Below are 24,871 nucleotides of genomic sequence, written 5' to 3' on the forward strand. Positions count from 1 at the left end.
AAATGCTGTATACATAAACGAATGAGTTTCAGTGTATGTGCACAAAATAACATTAAGTTGCATTGCTTCTTGTATTTCGTTCGTAGTCTCATTGATGATTCGGATATGTCTGAAAAAGTTTTCCATACTTATACTCTAATATATAATATTGAGACTTTGATAGCACCAGAACGAGTTTGTTAGCGTTCTAGTAATATAATAGTTGAACAGTAGTTACAGTAGTGATAGTGCTACTACGGCTTTTCTCTCTAATTTACGTATAGAGTATACAGTTTTACTATTAGCCTGGTATCTTCTCCCTTAAGTTGCTTTTGTGTAGACAAATATAAACTCCCAGTTTATAGGTTATGGTAAATTTTGCCGGAAAATTTTATTGGCTTTGTCAAGATAACTCGATCTCGATAATTATCTAATGATGTTATTATTATCCAACTTGAGGTTTCGCTGTTACAATTATAAAATAATAGTGCATTATAAAATTTTCTTTATAATACAATAGACTTCAATATTATTATTAAAAAATTCATATTCTCTTGTTTGGATAACAAAAAGCATTATAATATTTTTTGTGACAGATACTTGAAATGTACGACATTTAGCGCCTATAACTGGTAGCTAAAATTATTAGATAAGATACAGCTGGTAAAAAAGATACCTAATCAATCTAATAGTGACGTCATCAATGGATCAAAAAATATTTTTTGGTTACATGTGTGATAGCAAACGACCAAAAAATATCGACGTAGCTCAACAAGCCATTTTGTGACAAAATTTATTATCATTTTAATTCGTACACTTACCGATCTCTCTCATTTTCAACAAATACTCAAAACAATCCTACCAAATAAATAGACGCGGATTTATAACCTGCCATTTATACATTGTGAAAAATTTCCAACAAATTTTACTATGGGTGCATTGTAACCCCGGACCATAAGAAAACTGGTACAAAATTTACAAGTGTACTATAGTAAACGTATGCGCATAGGTCCCAATCATGTCGTCTGCGCATACCGTTTACTATGGGACACTTGTAAATTTTGTACCAGTTTTCTTATGCTCCGAGGTTACAATGCACCCATAGTAAAATTTAATGGGAATTTTTCACAGTGTAGGCACTAAATGTAGTACATTTCAAATATCTGTCACAAAAACTAATGTATTTATTTAGTACAATCAAGTAAGACGCTTGTATGTTAGCACTAACCTTCACACCTCGTGTCTTAAACACGACCGCACTCAATAGATAAATTACTATTTTATGCTTGTTCAATCAAAATATTTATATAGCTTCAAAAATACGCATTCAAAATTATCATCATTATTATTATTATTAATATTTTTAATAATTAATTTTTTTCGGACAGTAGAATTAATGAGTTTTTAAATTTAGTGATATTATTTTCCAATTTATAATGTCAATGGGTACATTTTGTTGATAGAGTATACAGAGGATTATTAAAGTTCAAAGGGATTAACGGATGGCAGATACGCAATTTCGCAGTATAGTCACTCGCGTTGATTACATATTTGGGTTATACTCACTCTATAAATTTAGAATACACATCTATGATATATATCATGAATATTGTTCATCACATAAAATTTTTTACTGATATTATGTACGTTCTATTTTTTAATTTTATGGAATTTATTGTTTTTCAATGCATTGAATCTCACAAATATTTTTATTTTTGTTTTAATAAGTAGAAAAAAGTGATTACAATAAGAGTATAGTTTCTTAAATAGCTCTTAATTAACGAAGTCAAAAGTTATGTTTATCGTTTCTTTAAAGTGTCTTAAATTATAATTTTTAAAAAATAGTAGCAGGGGGTAAAGGTTAAGAGACATCTTCATTATTAATTTAGCTATTAAAATTTCACTGTTTAATTAAAATGACGATTGTTATTAATATATAGAAGAATAATAACTAACGTGGGAGTTTTTTGAAATCTTTTGAATAATTTATGATTAATGAAAAATAATTCAGTTATCAATGAACAGCATTGATCTTATTATTTTCCACAGAAATATTAAATGTGATAGATTCATTTAAAAAAAAAGTAGAGCTCAAACGAATTCGCGCTTAAAGTGTGAAATAATAACGACTAAAAAGCAAAGGTATTAAATGTAACTAAAAATGAATGAGAGAAATATGTAATATTAAATAAAATTTTTAATGTTTTAGCTTTAAATTTATATATATTTATTTGACTTTCGATAATATTTCAAAGAAAATGATACAGATGCTAGTTCGTTTAGACAAAGTGTAAATTATTCTGATGGCCATTGGAGAGCCAAGTATTTTACGTCTGTTGAAATGCGAAACATCGAACAATTGTTTAGCTTTCCTCTGTTTACTAACTTTTGTTTAAATTCTGTTAACCGCAAACCAGCTTGTGCGCTCAACTCTCATTCACTATAACTCTCTTTTCTTCTCCATCAACAACTAACTCGGTAATTTGAACTCTTCTTCTCTATATATAAATTTAATCCTTTGTAACTGCCACATACACATGATGTGCACACGTGCGTTTTAACAAAATATATAATATCATGTTCATAAAGTACATTTCTCAAGTTTAATTTATATATCATTTCGATGAACCATCGTAATATTATTTACAGTCCAGTACTTTCTCAATTACTTCTTATTTAGATAAATGTATTTTATGTTTCTCACAATATCTTTTATAAAATACGAAATAATTCGGATAGTATTCAATGAGAGACTAAATTATTATTTAATTTCACAAGCTGATATATTTTTCAATCAATTTTTTGTTCAATGATATTTAAAAAAAAAAACAATTGCACAAATAAAAAAAAACTGTAACAAGTTTTCATTAAAATTACAAAAGTTTGTTTTATTTGAAATTTTAAACAAATATTTCCATTAATTAGCGAGCTTGGGATGAAAATTCATGCATTGTAAAGTTTAATTTTTTGCTTCAATAATTACTTTATAATTAATAGCTTGGTTTTTTGTTATTATTATGAAAAATGAAAAAATATATTTTGTTACTGACCACTTTTTTAAAAATCTATTTTTGAATCTTGTAATCTGATGAAAAAAAAATTTGCCGTATAAAAAAATCTATAAAAGTAATATTTATAGAATTGAATAGATATTTTATTGATAACGACCTACAGCTACCACTAACTATTGAAAATAAATACAAACAGTTATACATATGTATATACATATATTTTTTTTTTCTATTTCAATCTGCTGCAAGCAATTATTTGGCTTTTGTAAAATATCGAAATTTCTCATTCAGATTTTCTCTTTAAAAATTTTTTATCTTTTAAAAAAAAAATATATATATATATATATATATATATATATATATATATTTTTTTTTTTTTTAAAAAGTATCCACTCATCAAGGATTATTACTTGACGGTTATCAGTTTTCACGGGATTCAAATTTAAAACAACTAAAAAAAAAAATACTGACAGTAGAACGGAAATGAATTTATCGTTCTACTGACACTTGCATTCGATAAAAATCAATTACTTATTTTATTATTTGTAATTCATTTAAATCAGATCTCAATTAATTTTTTGTTATGCGGCCGGATATATATTTTTATATCTAGCACACTCAGAATAATAAAAAACTTTAAAATATTATTTCAGTCATTCTCTCTCTGGAGTGTTACATAAAATAATAACGCCACTCAATATTCTATACAATGTTGATAACAAAAACTGGTGTTCGATATAATAAAATTTCTTATAAAACTCAAAGTTATTACTAAAAACTTATTTTCGGAAATTAACAATCGACTTATTCAGTATTAGGTGCTTTTGTGGCTTTCATTTTTTCTCAGCGATCTTTTTTTTTTTTAAAAGAGAAAGTCTATTTTTACCACGTCCATTCTCTTTTACTGATTAAAATTAAAAAATCAAGGTTTATAAAATTAATTATAACGTCAAATTTGAAATATCCATATTTTCGAATTTAAATGAAATTCCATGAATCACGTTGACTTTTATCAAGGTAGTTGGCTGTATTATTTACAACATAGATCTATAATAACTACCAAAGGACGTATTATTTGATGGTCTATTCTATTCCAGCAGAATTGTCGGCAACTTTGTACATATTATCGTCAACTTTTTGCTGTTCACAGCCAAACAATAACCGGGGGCTTTGTTTACTGTTATTTTGTGGATTTTACGACAGCTTTGTAAAAGTTTAAAAAGAATAACTGAGCGCAACATAAAACAAAAATAAAACAAAATTAACAATAAAATATTATTTCAGGTTGCATGGCTCCGAGTCGACACTCAGACGATTCTCACAATCGCGAATCATGTGATCACGAAAAACCACAGGATTGGGGTTACCCACAGTGACCATCGAACTTGGTTCTTACACATTCGTGAGGTACGCGAAACTGATCGAGGTTGGTACATGTGCCAAATAAATACAGATCCTATGAAAAGTCAGACCGGTTTCCTTGATGTTGTTGGTAAGTTGTATTTAGCTTTTCTATCACCATTTTTATTATTAAAACCAAAAATAGTAGATATGAAACAATGGCGATAAATCATGAAAAAAAAAAAAAAATTGACAATTTCCGTTATAAATGAATTATAAAAAATTTTCCTCTAACACTTTTTTTTCGCACGTATTAATTGGAAAAAAGTACTAAAAAATTATTTTAACCTATTTTTCTTTGCACGTACTGATTGGAATTAAAAGAGTAAAAAAAGTCTAACATTATTAGCCATAAATGTACGAAAAAAAAAAAGACCCAGTTTCAATCCCATTAAATTCATTTTACGATCAAAGCACGCTCTCAAGCGTAGTCAAACTCTTTTTTATTTTACGTCTCCTGGCTATACATTTTTTCGTACAGTGAATCAACGTACAGGAAAAACTCTAGGGCTGATTTCACGTGGGAGGAGACCTCCAAATACCGACTATCTTAAGTGGTCTAGCTCTCTTACTGGTTTCTATACACATAACAGGCCACTGAAATAGTATACATATATATATATATATATATATATATATATATATATATGTATAACGAAAAGATAAAAAATACGAAAAGCAAAAAAGAAAAATAAAGAAAGAAATATCCTTTATACATAACTACTACAGTTGAACCAAGTCGGCGTATACAAGTACCGGTTGAGAATTCACGAGATTAAATTGCCACGAATGGAATACAGGCAGTTTCAACGTCTCTGGAATACCGATCTTATTTCACTTAAGATTTTTCCAACACACATTTTAGATGTACACTCATAAAAAATACATTTAAAAAAAAAAACATCTATATATACGTGGAAATACAAAATTCTACAATACAAATCAATCTTTTTTACTTTACTTGTTGATAATATGCTTTCAATAGTTATTATTAGAGGAGACCGGGGCAAGATGGTCCCCCTGGGGCAAAAAGACCCACCTCAAAAATTAACCAAAATTTTTTTTTTCTTGTTTTCTTTTGATTATCACAAATTCAGATTATTTACTCATTTTTAACCCTATACGTGAAACTGGGGGCAAAATGAACCACTCAAAAATTCTAAAGAAAAATGTATGACATATTATTATAACCTAGTCATGATTAATTTAATATAAATATCATTTTTTGGTTAATTTTATGGATTTGGAGTAAAATAGAGCATTTGAAAGTTAAAAATACCAACACTCAATTTTTTTCTACAGAAGTGAACAAATTACTCGTATTATATCAAAAAAGGTTATTTCGAGTAATATAAAAGTGAATACAGTCGATAAAGAGAAAAATATAAACCTTTATAATGTGGGAAATTTTTTTACAATTAAAAAGAAAAAATTTTTTTTCTCATTTTTTTTCAGAGGGGCCGCCTTGCCCAAAAAAAAAAAAATTTTTTTTTCAGGAGCTTCACCAAAATTTTGGTGAATTGAGTTAAAGTTGGACGAGAGTAAATCAACTTGATGGTTAAAAGCCACAAAGAATAATAATCGGCTTAGGTGGGCCGTCTTGCACCGGTCTCCCCTTTAAAATTTTATTTACATTTAAAGTTTTATTGTTCAAACAAAACAATTACTCATGCACAAAGACGCATCATACCATATTAATTGACTTGTACATGTTCACAACTTTGATGCTCCTATGTAGATTGAGAAATGGACTCGGTAGACTTTGAGTTAACTACTCTTTGGTGTGTAATCGGTCGTTTTCTCTGTGGTTATGTGATTCAAATACAAGTATAGGGAAGGAAGGAATGGAAACATACTAATCCACATATATATATATATATATATTGAGAGACAAAGATGGAATACAAATAACATGAAAATGGATACCAGCCAAATATATAACATTCAATCGAGTATTCGAAACTCTCAATACAGTAACCTCAACTATCGATATTAAACTAACTATCTCTCGAATGTTATACCAATTAAAATAATGAATTTCGAATAAACGAAACCGATTTTCAATATTTCGATTTTCGAATACACCAAATTGCTTTCATTAGTATCGCAATAAAAATTTATCGATAAAATAACTTTTAATAAGTAAAACTAAGTAATTTTCCTTTAATCGGATCATACTTATAAAGTTACAAAATATACAATACACCGTTTAAAATAAATGCAATAAAATTAATATTTATACTTTATAAACATTTTATACTTCAAAGACGCTGAGTAGCAAGTAATAATGAGAAACCAAACCCATTTTACATAGATTTCGCAAAAAAAAAAAAATTAAAATAAATTTACCCGATAAAGTGAACCTATTTATTAAACTTGTGAGTCACTATATATTTGTACACGGTAGTAAAATTTTTTGTTTGTAATTCTTATATATAAAATATATACGAAGAGTCATGAATTTTTTAAGCTTACGAAAAATAAAAAAAAAAAAAAACTGCAAGCGCTTTTTTTGCCGTGCCCGCGATTACTTGGCGTGGTGCAGGTGTGGCGAATCGGGTATAGGACGATGAGGCTTTCTCTTTATATTCCAACGAGCGTGCTCTGCGGTGCTCCAGATTGCGTACATTTTCTAATATCATAGAGAAAAATAATGGATCTTAGAACGTAGTTGTTATATATATATATATATATATATACATTTATATACCAGGGTAAAGAAGACGAACAAGTGCTTTGTTAGAGGAAAAGAGAGAAAAAGTATGAGTATAAGAGGGTGGTTAGTCTTTTAGCTTTTTTCATTCTTTTCATTACACAGTGTGGTGCATAGTGACTAGTCAACTTAGTCTTATTTTTTTTGTGTTTACGAAAAGTCTAGTGATGTTGTAATGAATAGTGAGATTAGCCTTCAAGTTTCTAAAGTGCAGCAAATACAATAGTATGTACATGTATCTGTACTTGCTAAAGGTGTACCATCTGTAGCAGTAAAAGAGGTCGCTGGAAAAATAGTTGTGTGTACAGTAGAGACAAATTTCATGTCGGATAGAACCGAGAGGGCCAAGTGAAAAAGACAAGTACTGGTGATTTCAATTCCGTCACGAGAATAGTTGATTCACATGGACAAATCGAGACAATACAAACACACATGTATATTGCTGCTACAAAAGAATCGGTTTCCATTGAGGAGATTGTTCGTCGGCTTGTGATATGTGAACACTATTTTAGATGTTAGATGTGTAGCAATAATAAACCCATGAAAAAAAGGTAAAAAAGTAAACATGTGTCTATAGATAGAAGCACAAATATAAATTCTTACGAGTGTAGATTATATTGATGCTTCGTAATATTTTTATTATTTCGAGATGACTTTTTTCGGAGTTGATTCTTTATATATCTATGTCTTTTTTTTTACGTTGATCTTTTGTTTGATTTCGATATTACGTTCTCTACTACAGACGATGTTGACACAAAAATAAATACAAAGACAAATACAAATGAAAATAAAAACATTATTGCTAGAGATGTCGTTTTAAAGTTAAAAGTCTTAGATTTTTATTTTATTATTTTTTTTTTTTTATTTATATGTTATTTTTAATCAGCTTTACGAAAAATAAAAAAAAAATTATATAAGACGATAGAGGCTAAAAAATCCTTTTGAAGAATTATCGGATATTGAGTGATGGTTTTGAAGGGACTTAAGCCTAGTAGTCGTTAAAACTCATTAATACACGATAAGTAGTCGGCAATTTTTTAAAAAATATTATTGTAAAAAAAGAAGGTCAAGGGTCTAGTATTTTGAGACATAAAAAATGAACGAAATAAAAATAATGGAATGACAGTTTATGAGACTTTTAAGGGCTATGCTCGTTATCTCTATATGCATTGAAAATTTCTGACTACATTTGGTTTGACGAAATAGCCAAGAGCTACCACTCACATCCTCAACGTCTTGTCGGCTTGAAACTTTTCGAAATGAACAGGAGTAAGGGCAGCTTGACGATGGGTTTCCCTTGTTGAACGCAAGATTGACGAGTTAGTAAAACTTTTAGGTATCTTACTATACTATACACCTAACTGGTCTCTTGGGACTTTGAGAAGAATATTGATGGCAAGATACTAATTTAAACTCAATACTAATTTTCTCGAATTATCTTTCGTTACTAATATGATTATCTCTATAATGCAATATTATATTATTAATAAGCCAAAGTCATTTTTTCATAAATTTCGAAACTCGGTTCGTTATGTGCGACAAAAAATTATGGATAATTTATCATTTTTTTTTGTCTGAAAAAATAAATGCACAATGATTTTATTTAATTTAAAAGTTATCATAAACTTGGATAGAATAGAAATAACAAAAGTCTCTTATTGAATCAGCAGTAATGTTTCATTCATTTATTTCAAGTTTCTTATCTCAATATTCACTGTCAAACTTTATAATTTAGTATTCTGAATATCACTTGTTTATAAATTTTCTAAAGTATATATACTGAAAGAGGAAAAACTGAAGGCCGGACAAAGTGGAAATGTTAAAGAAAATATGCATTCTTTTGATCCTCAATATAGTAAATTATTAAGTTTTCAAATTTAACAAAAACTAGATAATTTGTGTATAAATTTTACTATAAAGTATTCACATTACATCCGGGTTGGAAAATATGATCGGTTTTAAATGATAGAAAATTAAAGTTATTTTTATTCGATTTTACTTCTTATTTTTATTCAATTTACATGGGAAATTTAATCGAATTTTTCCCAGACTATTCCTTATTAAGACTATTTTCAGACTTGTTTTCAATAGTTTTTAGTCTAGTTTTGGTCGCCTGTAAATCAAAATCAGACCTTTTTCTCTAAATATTTTGCCTACTTTTGTTTGTATTCAGACCAAAATTAGAATTTTTCTGTGTGTTATTTTCTTTTAGTCTATTTTCGATTGTCTTTAGATCAAAAACAGTTTAGAATTTTCATAAAAATTCAAAGATAGATCAACTAGTTCCAATACAGACCAAATGTAGTCCAGTTACACTAAAATCAGATCTAATTTTTCGACCCGGACAATTTAAAAGTAAAATAATATTTTAGTTATAGTCTGGAGATTTTTTGTTCTAATAAACGATTAATTAAGTCTAAATGTAAAATTAAAATGAAAAAATTCATTTCGTAACCATTAAAAACTCTTTTTTATTAAAATAAAAATTTTTTCGTTTTGCAGAATGTAACTAAAAAATTTATCTACATAAATTTGTTTGAATTTTATGAATCTGCTGACTAAAAAAAATCTATTCTGCAAAACTTATGGTTCCATTATTTTTTTATGCTGTCTAGAGACTAGTTAACGATATTCAATTATCATTTGTTTATAAATTCTATGCAAATTCTCTAAAGTCGGTCATTTTTTCGGTTTACTCATAGCCTTTTAAAAAGTATTATTCTGAAAAATAAAAAAAATGGAAGTGTGTAGTTATGAACTTTAATAGTAATGCAAAAAATAACAATCCATTAAAAATTTATTTCGATAATAGCCAAAAGAACGAGAAAAACTTTTATGGAGTAAAAAAATTCTTGGCACGTTATTGTTGTTATTTTTTTATTATTATCATTGTTAAGTGATTTGATAAAAGCAAATTCTCATCTTAGCTAATAATTACATTCCAAAGTTCGTTGCGAGTAAACTTCTCATGTCGTTCGTAGAAAATTATAAGTTATAACGATTTGTTATTCAATTCGGAATAATAATTTATTAAAGCCAATTAATTACATTGTTATTTATTATTTAACAATCTGAATTAAATTAGCTGTCATTAATTAATTGTTTGTGTTATACGTAAATCACAAACTCTGCACTGAAAATTTTCATTAATATTGTATTACTGCTGTGCGCAATGTCGTATATCAAGTTTAATTCAGTGTACAATTACACAATCATAAATGTATTTCAATGTGTACATACATTATTTTTTAATATTGATCATATAACACTTTAAAAAATCTAAAAATCGGTTGACCCTGTGGGAAAAATCCCAAAACTTTTCGCTGTTCTCTATAGAATTTCTAAGGCGTCCTATAGATGCTTGAAAGCCTCAGAAGTATCAGGCAAGTCTTCTGGAAACTTTAAAAAATATTTTTATGTCAATCTCATCAATCGGTTAAAATCGGATACACGGTTAAATAATTTAAATTATCTTTTATAACATGATTCAATATTCATAATTATTTTTACGCAGTTTGACATTTATTTTGAAAAAAAAAAAAAAAAAAAAAAAAAAAAATTGTTTTTCAATACTTTTATAATCCAACTATTTGGTATATGATATATTTCATTCATATTAACACATGAACTACATATTTGTTACAATTTGTTTCAAATAAAAAAAAGCAACTCAAAAATAAAAAGTATGCTATTTAGTATACTCGAATAAAAAAAAAATTTTCCTCGGTGTTTCGTTTTTCAGGCGTTACCTGATGAAATTATATTTTTATTCAGGTCACTTTTCGCCAGATAACTTTCATCACTATATTTATACAATAGTTAACAAAAAAAATTAATCGGGCGGGCTACCCTGATTTGGAAAACGATTTACTCAATGATGAATAAATATTGATATAGCATCAAAATTAAATCTTTTTGAATCATTTTTTAAAATAATTGTTATCATTTTCCAACAAACTGTTCCAATTTATTAAAACTGAAATCATGAATAGTTTGACAAACTAACATTGAAATCTACTTTTCCGTATAGCACGCGGATTGAATCTATACATTGAACAAATATATTGAACTATCATCAATTTGACCAGTAGCACCAGGTACAACTATAGTAGAACATCAGGTTTGCGGACATGATACACCACTGACTGGTTCGACAATACAGCTAACACTATATATACTTGACACACTAATAGCGGTGAATGCGCACCGATAAATGCTGTATCCATCCAGCCTCGTTAGCGAATGCACGTATTATATTTACGTATCAACGTTAATGGTGAATGAAAGCAGTAACGATACAACAACAACCAACCCAAGTCTACATCTATATATATTTATTTATTTATAGATGCACAACTTTGAATCCAAATATTTGTTACTGTTTAATGTATACTCATCCAATGCTTAACTTAAATTCACGTGTAAATATCCAGCTTCCAAGTGATCTATTGAACATTAGATAAATCAACAATTTTAATGAAACATAAAATAAATCAAATAATCATTATTCCTTGTTTAACAACTTGTTCTAATTAAAAATTTAATTAATATTATTTTTAGACATATTACACATATTAATAAATTTCATTCAGCTTACGATATTTTTAAACTTTCTCATAAATTTTATTTGAGTAATCATGAAAAATATTCAACAAAACTTCCAGTGCTATGTTGAAACAAGCTATCAATAATTAATATACTGATATAAATTAAATATCTCTTGATTTCAATTGAAATTCATGAAATTAAATGTAACGATGTTATTTATACAATCAAAATTAATATAATTTAAAACAGTATTCGTCTGAAATACTATAGCTGGCAATTATAATAACAACTTTGAGTGCTGAGGGCATTAAATGTGTGTAAATTATTTCGAGGTACCACAATTTAAATAATTAAACTTCGAAGTCAATTAGTTTCATTGGAATACCAATAAAGTAGTACAACCATATACTACTCAGACGCCACACTCAAAATGATATAATAAGTGATAAGTTAGTAATCACTTGACTAATTGGATAAATTCAGCAATTAAAATTTTTAATCAGCCCTCTTCAATGTCCTGAGTGCTTGCTTTTATTTTAATTATACCAATATATGATCCTGAAGTTAGTAGACAATTATCAATTTTCGGATTTTGTTTTCACCGAATAAATTACAAAAATAAGAAAAACTAAAAATATGCACATGTAGAAAATTTAAAAAGCTATAAATGAAATTTTTTGAAAAATTTTTTTTTTATAAATTATCGCTCCCAAAAAAATCCAAAAATTATTAGACGTCGGCTAACTTCAGTATCATTATCAATATTCCAGTCTCTGTTTTTCTAAACTTTTCTCTCCGTGTAACGCTTCAAATGCACTTTATTATCTTCTAGTACTTGAATGTTTTCGAATCAAAGCACCGAGACTACTTCACAAGTACATCCAATTTGTTGTTTCCAGTTACTTAAAAAAGTTGAATAAAATATTAAAAAACAAACAGAAAAAATCTTGTGATCCGCTGTTTCGCGGATTCTTTGAGCTGTTTAATTTACCTCTATCTACTGTAGACATACTATAAAAAAAAAAAATGTTGTTTTTAAATCCTCGTGTATTTGAATTAGCAATGAATAGAAGCTCGAGAAATCTATATCACGTACACTCCATACTATTTACTATAGGCTGTCTACTGTGGTTTCACATTATCTGATAACTACTCCAGTACTTATCCATTGATGGAGTACCTGTTGAAAAAAAAAAAAAAAAAAAAAAAACATATGCATTGAAACATAAAATATCAGTATAAACTTTTATGCTCTGTTTTTTAACATTTTTCGATATCGACATTTGTTTTGTTCCAACATTCACGGTTAGTATTGCGATTATTATTATTATTATATATTCATTATAATGCATTATTATTATTTTTATAAATATTTTAAGAGTATTCCAGGTACTCTATTTTATTGTAGACATTTTTTATATCGATCGGCTTGGTGGTATTCGGAATAGCGGGCGGCTTAGTCGATATAATGGTTTCTAGGATTTCCCATGTGAAAACGAGTTACTGCGTTTTCAAGCCACGAGGGCGAGACTTCAGTGTCCATTTGATATATCGTGGAATTCTACTTTTCCTCGTGTACCATTGGATTCTCATTGCTGTTGTTGTTGTGTAGTAACAACTGCATTAGTCGTAGTAGAATCGTGGTGATGATGATAGTAGTAGTAGTAGTAGTAGTAGAAGTATAAAAATAACAGTAATATATACTGTGTTTCACGTGTAACACACCCGTCGGGATAAAAGCATCCAATACAGTATAGTGTAGTGCAAAATATAGTTTTATCTAGCATCCGGGCTGCTGCTAACCCATCAAGCCTGCAAATTGGAAGAAAAATGAAAAACCAAATAACATGAGCGATATCCTACGAATAAATTTGTAAAATCCTTCTATCTCTCCTTCTCTGAAAAAAACAAATATTTCAATATTCAAAATATAAAAATATTCTTATTTAAGAAGATAATACTTCTGCTAATGTATACAAAAAAAAAACTATATATTTTTCAAGGTATCAGTTGCCTTAAGTTTTCATATTGTAATTAATTGGAATAAAATAGTAAATTGTATGACAAAGGATAAAACAAAGCGATTTTAGACCAAGCCGAAGTTGGCTGACATCACGCGTGTCTGAAATCGTCTTTCATTTTGAATTACACACTAGATTTTTCATGATTACCTGTATTAGAACTTAAAGTTCTTATGTCAGCACCCAGTAAAAAGTTAATTTAAGACCAATGGTGTCATCAACTATTAGCATAAGCATAAACTGTCATTTGCAATTTGTAATTAAGCAGAAACTATAAATACTATCTACCATTTACACTCATTTTCATGAAACTTAATCACAGTCAGAACTGCCATTTACGTAAACAAAATTAAAGGTCTGAAATGACTATTAAACGAACGACATGTATCAGAGTTTAAAATACGAATGTTTTCAGTCAGTGGGATGTCTTCATCCCTTGGGGAGAAACAAACAGTATTTCTGCCCGTTGACTGAAGGCATTCAAAATTTACGTGTTGGCTAATATTCATTCACGGCATCGGACTGAAATTCGCTTTTTCCGACTGACCGTAGGGACACTGAAACTTTACGTTTCAATGCTGGTATCATGAAAAAGTAATTTTTATAAAAATGTAGTACGTTTTCTTCTGAGGACGTTGATCCATAAATTGCAAAAACGAATAAAACATAATATATTTTAAAATAGACATGAAAGATATAAAAATAAATTGATATATTAATCTTATGAATAAATTTTTAAGACTGATCTCAATCTCATCAGAACAAAAAATATATATCTTCGAAATTATAAATTGTTAGGGTTTAATATTTCGAAATTTCATTCAATTACATGCAAACTATGTATACATTGAAAAACTGAATGGCTTCAAAATTTCAAGGTAAGTAAATTAAATTTGATGACACTTGTATGGCGAATGTAATAATAATACAGAGCCTAGAGTACACCATAGGAATATTTATAAATAAAAATATAGATATAAAACTTTTGATTGCTTTTTAAAGCTTGTACGAATTCCTCTGGCTCCAATAGATCGTTTATCATATTTTAGTATTTATTCTATTTATATTTGTTAACAAATATTTTTATTTCTTTCCATTGTCTATTACCGCATATATACGTGTTATATTTTTCACTTTTTTTCTCAGTATTTTTTCTAATCTATCTTCCGCAGTCGATCGTGATTAATACTCCTTTTTCATGTACACTTTTCACTTTCGTTTTTATTATTCAAAAAAAAAAAAGAAAAAAAAAAAACCCAGTCAACACACAAAAACGAACGAATTTTTAATCACAGAATAAAACGGCTTTGTATCTCGGCGTCAATAACGAAATACTGTATTGCTGTATTGCTTTCGACGCAGTGTAGTATACTGGATACACAAAATTAAATTTAAAGCTCATAACAATAATAAAAGTTACGTCCATATCATTAAATGTTTTATTTACATATACATCTTGATTAGTTTTCATTGATAAAAAAATAAAATTCTGTCCACAGCTAGAATCATCGATATAAAAGTATCAAAATACTGTAAAAATATTTATATTCAATGTACATTTAAAATTTATAAATATTTTTCAATAAAGAATTCAGGAAGGAATGAAAAAGCCACTGCTCTATATTTTTATATGTCAGCTGAAATGGGGGTCAGCTCGACTGGATCCTGACGGAAACTGACCCCAGATTGATTCGAAAATACAGCGAGTGGTAGTGCGGTGTATAGCAAGCGCGGAAGCTGACTAACTGTAGATTGGGATTGGGTTGAAGTGTGGGCAGGTGGCCGCGAATATATGTGGGAATATTGTATAGAATATTATCGTAGTGTATGAAGTATAGAGTGAGAGAAAAGATCTTCCTGGTATCGTATATAGTATTCGTAAAAGCAAGACAGACAATATACATGGATAGATATATAGATATATATCTATATATGTAGAAAAAGAGAGTAGGAATGCAAGAGATCGGCTTTGACCAACCAATTCAGCATCGACTATACGAGCATTCAACCGCAAATCGAGTTCCGGCCAAAGGGGGATCGAAATAAAATCGGTCTTGTTGCCGCCATGCCGTACCATCAGCCGCTCATACTCTGGAACGTGCGGATACCTATTCACATCATCCTCGTATACTCCCAGACCTAGTACTAGTTCCCGTTCTAGTGGTAGTTTATAGTGGTAGTAGTAGTATAGTTGCCTTTAGCAAGACCTTATCCGGTGCGAGGAACGTGTTTTAACTCTCCCTTCGTGTTCCCTCCCCAATATATGCCCGAGGCGCTCGGAAGTATGGGATAGATTGAGCTGGTGGGTTTCAGGGGATGATTAAGAGAGACACGAGGCAGCTTAATGGTCGCGATGACTACGAATAGTGGAAGCTCGCGCGTCTCTATGTCCTCCATGGCTTTATACTTAACTTAGCTCCCACTTTCACTTCCACTTCCGCCGGATACAATGTTTCGCGTTATCATTCTGCTTTATTGCGGATACTATGGTACACTATGCTACGCTTGTGAGAGAGTAGACTGATTTATGTTTGGGTGTGACCTTTTACTTCTTCCCTTTTATTTTTTTCTTTATCGTATTTCTTCCGCTATGTTCTTTGCGTACGATATATACCTTCACTCATACGACTCGCAGGATGCAGGGGTTACTTGAATAACATGCTATAAATGTCGAGCGAGGATATTAAATGGTGTCCCTGACTTCTGGTTGATTGTTTTCTTTGCATCGTCTCCTCGTTATTTTAAATTTTGCTTCAAGATAAGTCAAAATAAATAATATTATTTTATATGGGGATATTATCATACCTATTTCGGTCTATTTTATGAATTAATCGATGGGTTCAAAAGTATCTTTGACATTTCTTAAGTTAATTTTATACATTTAATCAAATTTGCTTCCCGTCATATCAGTTATTTATCAAATATCGACTTTTATGACTATTTCATATAAATTTATATATACTCAAATTCAATTGATCTTTAAACTTATGCCTTATCCATTTAATAGAAACTGTATATTACGAAAAGAAAATTTAATTTCTTATGTCAAAAAAGTTAAATTCTTTTTTTATGTAATATAACTTTGTGAAAGTTATTTTTGTAAAAGCATGTTATAAAGGCAGTATAAAAATTTAATATCGCAAAGAAATTTATTTCCATATTTACTTTTTATAATATTTAACAGGGTATGGGTAATTAGAAACAAAGAAGTTTTTTTTTATCTTTTTTTTTTTTTTTTTTCAACTAAATTACAACTTTTTTTTTAGCTATGGACTTGAATTATTTGAATGCTCCGTAGAAATTTTTAAAAATAATTTCATATTGGCTGGCGATAAAATTGATTTTTGAACGGAAATTTTAGATTTTTATCTAAAAAATTTATTTGAAATTTTAAATGTGTTTCACTCATTTACACTGTAAAAAGTATATTTTTCCAGCGGAGTGATTTCAAAGTAATCTGGATATTATTTAAATCCGCATTCATTCCGATTGAGAGTTTTAATATTAAAATAAACTTCCCTTCTAAGTTAATTTTACTCCAAGGGAATTATATAAATACACAGTCATCCGTTCCACATTTACTACGGATTTAATCTGCTTTCATTCCGAAAATTTTTCCATTGTACGGTTTAGTGTCTGTAATTTTGTATCGTATCAGCTCCATAACTCCATAAAATTTTTGAAGAGTTGAAACCTGACAAAAATTGAAGGAAATAGAAATCGATCCATCATAAAAGAAAAAATTCTAAAAACAAATGCCAAGGAAAGTTTCAGGATACTCATTTTTACTCATCCGTCTCTGAAATCTTTTTCTACGTCCAAATGTTTAAAAAAAAAATAAATGTATCAATCACAATTTGATAAAATTAATTTGTGTTGTTATATATCATATAATAATAAGATTAGTGATAATGATAATCGATTGATTGACAAATCATCGGAGATGAATTATGATTAAGCAACAAGGATCTATTCAGACAGTGTACATATAATTATGATAATGTTGATAAATTGATTAAACTCGTTTTATCTTGTTGCAGTGCCACCGGATATAATCGATCACGAGACAAGCACAGACATGGTTGTACGAGAGGGTAGTAATGTAACACTACGCTGCTCAGCAACCGGGTCACCGTCTCCAAATATCACCTGGCGTCGTGAAGATGGCCAGATATTCCTCGGGAATGATCAGAAAGGTTCGTACATTCTATATACAAATTTACAAAAACACTTTTTTTTTTTTAATTGCTTATGTCAAATCACATTTCATTTAAATAAAATATTCAATAAAGAAAAATCCAATCGGACAATGTCGAAAAATAGAACAAGTTGAATGAAAAATAATTAAATTACATACCATTTTTCATATTATTTTAGATTCAATATAATATAAAAGAGGTCGCTTTATAAAATATTGAAAAATATTGTATGACTTTGCAAAGCTGTAAGATTGTGAAATAGTCTGGTAATCCGTTTGTTACAAACCAGAAGTACTTTACCCGTATATTTGCATCGAAATTGGCAAACAACCGTTGGGTGCATGCGTCCATCCAGTTTTCCCCCGAGGCAACAATATGAATAAATCGGCATACTCACATACTGTCTATTTCCATACACTCAATACATATATTCCCAATTATAAATGCGTGAAATCAACGAATTCGCGTGTCGTTATAACGTCGGATACCAAAATAATAAATAAAAAAATGTCAATAAACTTTATTTAATTATTCGTTTCAATATTTTATTTATTTCAACACCGTATTTTTTATGGTACATAACTATTCAAACTGCTAATTAATTTTACAAAAATAAACCATAATTTACGCGCAGCAGTAATTATTATAATTTATTTGTTCATATATCAGTATTTATATATTTTTTCCTCTGAAAAAAATATAAATAAAACAAAATAAACTTGGAAAAGATAGTGAGCGAAAAAAAAGACTAGAGCTATTTAACGATTGAATTAAGTCAGGACATTAGTTTTACGGTCTGTAAGGTTCGCGTGTAACGTCTCTGACATAATGAAACTAAAGCGATATTCAGCTTATCAGTTATATAGAGCAGACGGGCAAAACGGGCAGCTTAAGAAATAATGATTTAAATGACATTTCTTTATTGCTTTTTTTTTTTTTTTTAAATTAATTCGTATCATCCTCTTTTAAAAATTATTTATTAAATATGATTTTTTTTTTCTGTGAAATTTTATTCGCTTCGTAAAAATTTTCAATACCGCCGGTGTGAACGTTACACGACATACAAATTCAAATTTTTGGCTGTGAGAATTAGAATGGTCACACCGACAACGGTGTGAATTTTAAATACGTCAATAAAATTATAAATTTATTAACTTTGAACCATAATTGTAGTTTATCTATCGAGTGCGAGCGTCTTAGACTCGATTGTACTAGATAAATATATTAGATTTTGTGACAGATATTTGAAATTCACTACATTTAGTGCCTATAAATGGCAGGTTATAAATCCGCGTTTATTTATTTGGTACACTGTGAAAAATTTCCAACAAATTTTACTATGGGCGTGTTGTAACACCGGACCATAAGAAAACTGGTACAAAATTTACAAGTGTCCCATAGTAAACGATATGCGCAGACGACACAATTGGGACCTATGCGCATACGTTTACTATGGGACACTTTTAAATTTTGTATCAGTTTTCTTATGGCCCGGGGTTACAATGCACCCATAGTAAAATTTAATGGGAATTTTTCACAGTGTAAGAGTGTTTTGAGTATTTGTTGAAAATTAGAGAAAATTCCAGTAAGTGGACGAATTAAAATGATGATAAATTTTGTCACAAGATGGCTCGTTAAGTTCCTTTAATATTTTTTGGTCGCTTGCTATCGCACATTTCCGAAAACAAGTTTAATAAAAATGAAATTTTAAATTCCACATTTTGCCGGACTCTACTCTATATACATACACCTAATACATACATATATTCATTAGCGATAGATATGGTATAAATGGAATTACATCAGGAATTCACTTGAAATTGAGGTCAATACTCTCACCGTGTACTTTATTAAACATGTACACCCTCATTAATTAAATCCCACAATTAACTCAGCGCATTCCTTTTACATAACATAAACTATATCTAATATTCTACAAATATTTTTAGTTAAATTTGAGATCAAAGCTTCATAATTCCGTGGGATTTATTTCTTGTGCGCGTTGATAAAACGAGCATCTTAACGTCAATGTAATTTGTGATCCTGCATTCTTGATTTTAATGATCCCACAATAAAGTCTAAACGAAATTATAAAAAAAAAAAAAAAAACAAACAGTGGTTTTTTGTGCACTTTGTCTGCAGTACACTCAGTTAGTAAGACAAATATTCGAGCGGATTTAATTGCGGTGAACGTCGACATCCTCAACTTACGGATAAGTAAACTGCATTTAATGCTGTGTGAAAATTCGTGCTGAATCAGTGCGCTCTATATATGGTTTTGCCAGTTAACTACTTTGAACAAACAGCAGATTTAGTGTAGCGGTAGCGTGAAAGCTTAATATGTCTACAGTCCATTCGCAAAAAACACAATCCTTTGATTCATCTGTGCTGCTGTCGTTGTGTCAATGCAAACTGTTTAACTATTGATTTATTCTATTCTTGTTAACTTTACCAACAAATATACACATTCACATTTACACAACCTCTTTGACATTTTATCGTCGTTTAATTAACGGATAGAAATACATTAAATGCTCTTAATGTTTTAACATAAAATTAAAATATTTTTAGTCACAATTATTTAACTGTTTAAATTAAATGTTTAATTGATCAATTTACAGTTAAAAGTGTCGAGGGATCGTATTTACGAATAGTCAAAGTTACTCGTGGACATATGGGATCATATTTGTGCATCGCGTCGAATGGTGTGCCGCCTTCAGTCAGTAAAAGGATCATGCTAATTGTTCATTGTATGTATTAACTAATTAACTAATTGAATGAATAATCAGATGTATGTGTACAATTATATATAAATATATATATATATATAGGTACATACATTAAATTATTAATCAGTTAGTAGTAGTAAGCCTTCTAATTAAAAAAACATTTTTAATTTATAAATCAGTTTCACCGATGATATGGATACAGAATCAACTAGTTGGTGCTCGAATTGGTCAAATGATGACACTTGAGTGTCTATCAGAAGCATATCCAAAGTCAATAAATTATTGGACGAAAGATAAAGCTGAAATAATTGCTCAAGGTAATTAACAGAATATTTCATTTTTAATTCACTTATAGAAAATTTTAAAAATTATTCCCCAGTAGCTAGAGATGTAAGGCAGAGAAATTTTCTGATTGTCATTTCCCATCACTATGCAGTATTTTATATTTATTAAGATTGATAAAAAATGTACACAGAAATAAAATATTTTTTGGCGTAAAAAATATTTTGAGTTACGAATTGAAGACGAAAATTTTCTTAGGACTGGAAAGAATTTATCGAAGCAAGAATATTTTTTATCCACCTAAGAAAATTTTTATTTTCATTTTAAAATGGGAGAAAATTCTTGGGGTGAGTAAAAATTTATTGTGCCAATAAATTATTTTTTTCTGTGTTTAAGTAAATTTTTTTTATTTTGTTAAAAATTTTTTAACGACAACTAGCTAATTAGAAATATATTTTTACAACTTATTATTTATTTAAAATTCTTTATTACCCATAAATAAAAAAAAGAGAGTTAACGATTAGTTAAACGTATTATCTTTCATCATGAGTTGTTTATAGCGATCAATATTACTTTTATTTGTATATGACTGCTGTTAAAACAGTATAAATAACAATCTGGACGTTTCTGCTTCGAAAATTAATGTAATTAATTGTATGTACAATAGGGTATTGTAAACATTTTGCCCTCTTGTTGTTTCAAACAGATTACATTTCACGTTCATGTTTACGATATAACTAAGCAAACAGATTAGAGGTACGATAGCCGAAAAAGCACTTTTGTTATGTTCACTAATACTGTAATAAGTTTTATTGATCAATTATTACTATCATCATCGTCTATTATTTCAATAAAACAAATCCTACAAAGTTATTAATTATAATTGCATTTGTTCATTATTATACTCTAAAAAATTGCAAGTTAAATCGGAGTAATTACAAATTTGATTTAAATCCAAATTTACTCGTTCCAGAGTTTTAAAAAAATTTCTCCGCACACGAAAAAAATTTGGAGCTTGATTTCCAACGGAGTAATTTTTAAGTGATCTGGATTTCATTTAAATATCCATTTACTCCGATTCAGAGTTTGAATATTACAATAATCTCCTTTCAGGAGTCACTTTCACTTCAAACCGGAGTTTAAATATCAAAATAAACTCCTTTTCGGAGTGAATTTCACCCATAGGGGATTGAATAAATAAACATTCGTTTCATATTCACTCCGGATTTAGTCCGCGTTCACTTTGAAATTTATTACGGTGTATAATAATAGATTTTTGTTGTTCACTCAATCAATGTTGTATCTCCCACGCTAGATCATTAATTAAAAAGGAAAAAAACTTGAGAAAAAAAATCAAGCCTAAAAAAGCAATAGGGAATATGTTCCAATTGCATCAACTGTGTTATCTGGACCTCATTCGCCCGCGAATGTTCATTTTTTTATTTTTTCAACTACCAACTACCTTTTTTAAACGAATTTCCTATATGAACTCAATCGTCCATGCTCTTTTCTATGCCGCTTCATTCCAGTCGATCGACAATTTTATTTGGTACTATACACCCACTACTACAGCAGCAACAACAACAAACACCTAAGACATCACATCGTATCTCGGGAGGTTCAGTTTTTTTTATCTAATATCCAAAGAGTTAACTGCAAATCTATTTTAATGCTTCTTCAAACACTAACAATATTTTTACTGGATTAATTTTTTTTTCTACTTCAATATAACATTATATAAAATACAAATTATTTTTTTTTTATATTTAAAAAATCCGCATCGAAACCATTACGAGAACTTTTTTAAAAAATGATAGCAAGTTTTTTTTTTTTATAATTATTGAATAATGACAAAATATAAGTAAGACATTTTTTTATTTTGAATTTTGATTTATTTTATTTGATGGGAAAAATTACAAGTTGAAATTTATCGCTGATTTTTCCATAATTTTGTCATTACTGTAAGTTAAATTTAAACAGCATCAAGTGGTTTTTAAAGTCTTATATATTTTATTTTACTGTACTCATAGAAACCAATTTATGAACTGGAAAATTCACTGTGACAAGACTTGAAATCTTATGGGATATAAAATATAAGAAAATAAATTTTATAAAAACACAGAATTTACTGTTTGGAATTAAAAATATTTACATACCATAAAAAATCTTTATTAAGCGACGTTTTTTAGGCACGTTTCTGAAAATTAATGAAAATATAAAAAATATTTTTACCCTAATTAGTTTCGTGACATCTAAGCACTCACATCAGTCCTACAATTGAAGTGGTAATTTTTAGCCAAAAAATTATCTCTGTGCTAACGGAGTTTCTCACGTAACTTAAATAATATTCAAAATTTTGCTCTATCAAGTTCGAGCCAAGCATGTAATTTAAAATTCAAATTTTAATTACGTTAATTGACATCTGTAAAGCATTAATTACTTCCGGGAATAGAAAATAAAAAAAAAATTCAGCTGGCTTAATGTGACTGTCAATCTGTACTCAATATGTCAATTATAATTATGCAAGAAGAGTATTATCTATCAGTTATTTTCAATAAGATCTTATTTATAGATACATTTATATTCAAACATAAGGTATCAATTTGATGTAATGGATATTTGAAACAATAGATGTTATTACACTGAGAGAACAATTTATTTGAACCAACTAAATAGATTTATTTGACTGAACAAAATCATTTATTTCATTCAAATATATATTTGGTTATAGTTAACAAATCATAGTTGAAAAAAATTCCACTGCGGCTGGTGGCGCTATTAAATACAGATTTGTTAACTATAAGCAAATCATTATTTCATTCAAATGAACCATATCTTTGTCTCAAATAAACAATAATTGGGTCCATTCAAATATGGGATATATTTGCCTGAAACGAATCTCATTTAGCTCAAATAAATAGTTCTCTCAGTGTATGATCACACACACGCATATATATATATATATATATATATATATATATATATATATATATATATATATATATATATATATATGCTAACATCGCCGAATAAAAGAATCGTTCTCAAAATTATATCAATTAGTAGAATGCTATTTTTGTTCTTTGTAATGGTACGCATATCATACCACTTTAATTTATATAATATTGATTATATTGGTATATTGAGTGACAAGAGATGAAATCAGATGAACGGAAAAAGGTGCAATTTCAAATGAGAGCGAGGTTGATTGTCCAAACTGATGGCGAAAGCTACCATCAGACAAAATTAGAAACCTTGTTTTATCTTCCCGGGTCAAAAATAAAACTTGATTCAGGCTCGCTTCACCTTATTCTTTTTTAAGTTATCGATTTGCCGACGATTTTCCGATAAAATCTCGACTTTTTCAGCTTAAATTAAATTTTTGTCAACTCTTAGAACTTTTTCCATCTTAGTTTGAATTTATTCGTCTTTACTTCGAGCACAATAATCATTCACTTTACTTCTGACTTGCTGAATAAAGTCCAAAAATAGTTATTTATTCACTTAATTTTAGACCTGCTGAACCTAGTCAAAAGCAATCACTATGTTTTAGTGTATTTTATATATATATATATATATATATATATATATATATATAAATTATTTCGCCTTAGTTTTGACTTTCAAATTATAATTTAAGTTGAGTAAGTCTAAAACAAGTCAATATAGACTTGATTGAAACTTTTCCGTCTTAAATCGTGATTAGGTAAGTCAGTTAAGTCTAAATCAAGGTGAAAACTCAATGTATTTTATATTTCCGTAAAGAAAAATCAAATTTGTCTTTTGAGAAACGGTTCGAAATTTTGACTTGTTATACCAAGTCTAAAGCAAGGTTTGTTTTTGACCGACCCGGGCCAAATTATATAATTTTCCTAATTATCAGGATTGTAAGTTTTAGCAAGCAAAAATTCAGTTGTCAATTCGATTAGTTTAGAATGACATGATTATTTGGAAATTTACAATGACTAAATACGGTTGTAATAAGGTT

General features: G+C 28.7%; 1 pseudogene; it reads left to right on the forward strand.

Annotated features, from left to right (window-relative positions):
* The window catches only part of LOC103577528 (neurotrimin-like), a 99,419-nt pseudogene that overhangs the window by 65,524 nt on the left and 9,024 nt on the right, over positions 1–24,871 (forward strand).

The sequence above is a fragment of the Microplitis demolitor genome, chromosome 3 (assembly GCF_026212275.2).
Source record: "Microplitis demolitor isolate Queensland-Clemson2020A chromosome 3, iyMicDemo2.1a, whole genome shotgun sequence".
Classification (NCBI taxonomy): domain Eukaryota; kingdom Metazoa; phylum Arthropoda; class Insecta; order Hymenoptera; family Braconidae; genus Microplitis; species Microplitis demolitor.